Source organism: Neoarius graeffei, chromosome 1 (assembly GCF_027579695.1).
Source record: "Neoarius graeffei isolate fNeoGra1 chromosome 1, fNeoGra1.pri, whole genome shotgun sequence".
NCBI classification, from domain to species: domain Eukaryota; kingdom Metazoa; phylum Chordata; class Actinopteri; order Siluriformes; family Ariidae; genus Neoarius; species Neoarius graeffei.
The window spans coordinates 3100269-3105637 of record NC_083569.1 but is presented as its reverse complement, the minus strand read 5'-3'; positions in this window follow the sequence as shown (position 1 = coordinate 3105637).

The following is a 5369-nucleotide window of genomic DNA, read 5'->3' as shown; positions in this document are numbered from 1 at the left end:
TGCAGTAATGCATTCCACAGTTTATAGCTGCTGTAACATAAGAGATAACCGGAACGAGCGTACATCAGGGACGTCCCGAAACATTAAATATAACTATAAATGGCTAAAAATATTTTTAAATAAATAAAAATCCTTGTGATTATGGTACCAGAGGAATAAAACACATTGGGTCGCGATGTTATGGGAAAACAGTCAATGCCGGGGTGGAGGGTATTATTTAGAAATTGAGAGAAGGGTGTTGGCGGGAGCACATGCTAGGGGGATCCAGGGACATGCTCCCCTGCGAAAATTTGAAATATTGAAACAAATTTGGAGCCCTCTGGTGCAATCTTGGCATGAACAAGCGGTTGGGAAAAACTCTTAAAATGAAGTTTTTTTTGGTAGCGAATTTCTGAAAAAGGAAAAATCAGTCAACTCAAATAATTTCAAGAAAATTCTTTATTTTATAGCACATGTAGCCTTCGTGCCTAATTTTACAGTGCTCAGTGCTGATTAGCATGGTGCGGTAAAGTGGTAATGGCTGTCCCGACCACAGACGCCAACCTTTACAGGTACATATTGAGAGTGTGTAAGCATTAGAGATTTCTCATACGCCTCAGATGAGGTTGCATGAAAAGTTCTGCGGCTTCCTCGACATGGCAACGCCATGGTGGGCAGCCGGGGCCGGTAGCTGAACCTGGCTGTAGTACTGACCACTTTAATGTTACCCATAATGCTTTGCGCCTTGGGGGGTAACCAGGCACTATATTTGTTTACCGAGTCAGATGTTATTTTTTCAAATTCAGATGGAGAAAAACGACTTTTCCTGATTTTAAAAGTTTTATAGAAGACCTAAAGAAGCTAAGCATTGAAAAGCGTAGCGAGACCGAACTCGCCGTCACAATTTTACACTGACAGACAACACGCGACCGTGTTCTACACGCTTCAGCGGTGGAGTAAAGTCTGATGGTCCAGGTCACGAAGCTGAGAACCCGTCAGTCTATGTGTTTAGTCAGAAAAAGTGAGAAAGCCAAAAAACAAGGACGAGTCAAAGAACTGAAAAGGACAGCTTTATTGAAGGACCAACTCCCAAAACGAAGCACAAACGAACATGTCCTTCACCTTTTAGTGTTTCTGTAGGGAGATCGAATGCAGTATTTGACCCTGTAGTCTGAACAGCTTCCTCTAACAGCCTGAAGATTGTCATAACCTGGTAGCGTATGAGCTCAAATCAGAGTGAAGGAAATCAAAATCAACCTTAGTCCTGCTGTGTTTACAGTCCTGACTTGACTGAGTGAATTCCGTGCTTGTGTTCCCGCGCACGAAGCGTTTTGTATTTTCTTACGGCTTTCTGGTCGTAACCAGCAGCCAGCAAAAACTTTTTCGTTGTGGCTTCTTCTATGGTCCGTGTCCATCTTTCTCAGCTCTTGTGCCGATCTTTTACCGTCTGCAGGTCAGTAATTGTTGGGCTGACAGATGAAGAAAGCTGCTGACTCACTGTCACCGGAAGTAGAGATGTTCAAAGCGTTCAAGACGATATTTACAAGCACTGTTTTTACCGACTGATTTCTCAAAGTCCACAGAAAAGGCTTTGCAGATTTCTTTACGCTTTGGTTTAGTTAGTTCTGACACTTCTTTGAAGGTTTTAGGGAGATTTTTTAACTTCGAAAGATCACGGTCAGTCCACGACACCATGTTGTTTTAGTTTGTTTACCCCCCGAGGCGCAAAGCATTATGGGTAATGTGAAAGTAGTGGATGAAACAAGGACTATGGTTGGTTGCCATGCGTTGACCAACGGGAGCGCGCTATCGGTTCTGAGCAGCAAATCACGTCCCGCTTCAGAAATAAGGGAGCGCAAACATTACTTTGCACCATCATGTGACCCTATAGCAACAGTAACTACGCCACCATGACAGGGGGAACACTCGTCATGCTTCATTCAGCCGAGTTAGTTGTTATTGATCAGTATGGGAAGGTTGTGTTGCATTTTTGGATGTGCAAATTGTTTTGAACGAAACAAAGACATTAGATTTTTTTTTATTTACCAAAAGTAATTCATCATCGAGGGGAAAAAAAAACAAACCAGGACCTCCAGCATGCACTGGGGCGGTTTGCAGTCGAGTGTGAAGCGGCTGGGATGAGAATCAGCACCTCCAAGTCCGAGGCCATGGTTCTCGACCGGAAAAGGGTGGCTTGCCCTCTCCAGGTTGGTGGAGAAGTCCTGCCCCAAGTGGAAGAGTTTAAGTATCTTGGGATCTTGTTCACGAGTGAGGGAAGGATAGAGCGCGAGATCGACAGGCGGATCGGTGCAGCCTCCGCAGTGATGCGGTCGCTTTACCGGTCCGTCGTGGTGAAGAAGGAGCTGAGCCAAAAGGCGAAGCTCTCAATTTACCGGTCGATCTACGTTCCGACTCTCACCTATGGTCATGAGCTTTGCGTAATGACCGAAAGAACAAGATCGCGGATACAAGCGGCCGAAATGAGTTCCCTTCGCAGGGTGGCTGGGCGCTCCCTTAGAGATAGGGTGAGAAGCACAGTCACTCAGGAGGAGCTCGGAGTAGAGCCGCTGCTCCTCCACATCGAGAGGAACCAGCTGAGGTGGCTCGGGGATCTTTTTCGGATGCCTCCTGGACGCCTCCCTGGGGAGGTGTTCCAGGCATGTCCCCCCGGGAGGAGGCCCCGGGGAAGACCCAGGACACACTGGAGGGACTATGTCTCTCGGCTGGCCTGGGAACGCCTTGGTGTTCTTCCCGAGGAGCTGACCGAGGTGTCTGGGGAAAGGGAAGTTTGGGCTTCCATGCTTGGACTGCTGCCTCCGCGACCCGGTCCCAGATAAAGCGGAAGAAGACGAGACGAGAAAGATTTCTAAATGTAGAAAGAAAATGGGGGAAAAAAAATTCACCAGGTCAAACGAAAAAGTCAAAAACCTGATGGTATGCTCACTTCATTTACATGAAGGTAAGAATTCCAAAATCATCTCATCTCATCATCTCTAGCCGCTTTATCCTTCTACAGGGTCGCAGGCAAGCTGGAGCCTATCCCAGCTGACTACGGGCGAAAGGCGGGGTACACCCTGGACAAGTCGCCAGGTCATCACAGGGCTGACACATAGACACAGACAACCATTCACACTCACATTCACACCTACGGTCAATTTAGAGTCACCAGTTAACCTAACCTGCATGTCTTTGGACTGTGGGGGAAACCGGAGCACCCGGAGGAAACCCACGCAGACACGGGGAGAACATGCAAACTCCGCACAGAAAGGCCCTCGCCGGCCCCGGGGCTCGAACCCAGGACCTTCTTGCTGTGAGGCGACAGCGCTAACCACTACACCACCGTGCCGCCAGAATTCCAAAATGATTATTATTATTTTTAAAAAGTGCATTTACATTCAGGGATCCTTCGGAGCGTGTTGCGTGCACGTACTTGACACCCAGTCGTTACGGGAAACACCTGATGCTGATCTGAGTGCAATCAGCACACGCATGTTAGGACACAGAGGCTTTGTGAAGTATTATCATCATGGTCACATTCGTTTCTAGCCATATTTATGACTCTGCTTTCAGTTTCGTTTTTGTAAATATCACTAATAAACACTCTTCCTCCATTTAGACCCATCTGCTGCCACATACCGGACAGAATACCTCACAAAGTCTCTGTGAAAACAGAGTATTGATTGTGCTCAAATCAGTGTCAGGTGTTTCTCATAATGACCGGGTCCCAAGCGCAAGGCTCCCCAATGGGAATGTTTGAAGCCGGTCATTGCAGAAAATTACCCATCGACTTCTAGCATTGGCCGTCAAAAAGACAGGTCGACGGGTCTCTAGATAATACTCTGCCGGGGTGGTAACTGAAATTCTGCTTTATTACATTACATCACCCTGTCGTTGATTTTCCTATTCTTACATAATCTGTGGCTAGCTTTCTAACCCAATTGCCTATAATTTTACTAACAAAACAATTCAAATTGATAAAATTATTGTGGAAATATTGCTTTAACGTGGTAAATAATAGCCTTGGGTGTATTAAGTCACAACTTTGTACGTAAAGTTGCATATCAAACAAGTTGCCAGATTGATCTTTTCCACCCACCTCACAAGCGACAACCTAAAACCGTTAACATGGTATAATGTTTATGAGATCTAATAGTGATCCTGTTGATTTTTCTTCCTCCTTAAAAGTGTGTGAAAGCACCCAATCTGGCAACAACAAACACAGAGCATGGAGCTCGGTTGTCCTTCCGTTCATACAGTGGAGTCATGTGTCAGGTGTGTGTGAACAGGCCTCTGTAGCCCGTGCTCTGCGGCTCCATTGTAGACAAACGCATCACTGGATTGCTTTTATTTACCACGGGGGTTACCGGACATGCGAGAAACAAAAATGGAACAAAATTCCCACAATCCAGGCAGGAGTTTTTCTGAAACTCAAGCCAAAAATATATATAAATAAATAAACCTTTAAAAATCCCTGCTGTGTGATCTGGAAATCCTACAATGTTTACATGAAATCCCCATGAACCTGTACGATTCTGGTTTTCCCCAGAGAGCGACAGCAGCCGCATCAGACTCGACATGTCTATAATTACAGGACAGGCTGGAACGCTGTCGACGCTTCCCTGTGTGGTCCACCTGGCCGTGACTCAAACACGCCTTAAACACGGGTTTACAGAAGCCATGCTTTGGTTTCTACTCCTGCTGTTGGTGGTGGCGGCGAGGACGGGTTTGGGCAGAATCCGTAATCAAAGATTCCCCTCGGTGAAATCCAGATGTGGAAACCTCACAACCTCACGGATCAACTGAGCTTTTATAAACACCACACCATGAGCTGCAAAATGTATCTGTGCCTACATACAGCACTTCAGAAACATTCATATTAACAAATCAAACTCCACTCACCGGCCACTTTAATAGGATTCTGGTCTTGATTCGAAGATCCCCGTTCTCGGCTGCAGGAGCGGAACCCACTGTGTTCTTCTCTTTCTGTTGCATGCGGAGATGCTTTTCTGCTCACCGTGGTTGTAAAGAGTGATTATATGAGTGACTAGATCCTTCCTGGCACAAAAGCTCGAACCACCTTGAATCTGTCCATTTCCCTCTGACCCTCTCTCATCAACAAGGGTTTTTTTTTCCACCCACAGAACTGTCACTCACTAAATGTTTTTTGCTTTTCGCACCATTCTGTGTAAATTCTACAGACTGTGTGTGAAAACCCCAGGAAGGAGATCAGCAGTTTCTGAAAAACTCAAACCTCATACTCATCTGGCTCAAACCAACACCCATACCACAGTGAAAGAAAGAAAAAGTCACACTTCACTCTGAGATCACAATTTTTCCCCATTCTGATGCTTGAACGTTGTGAACGTTAACTGAAGCTCTTGATCTGCATG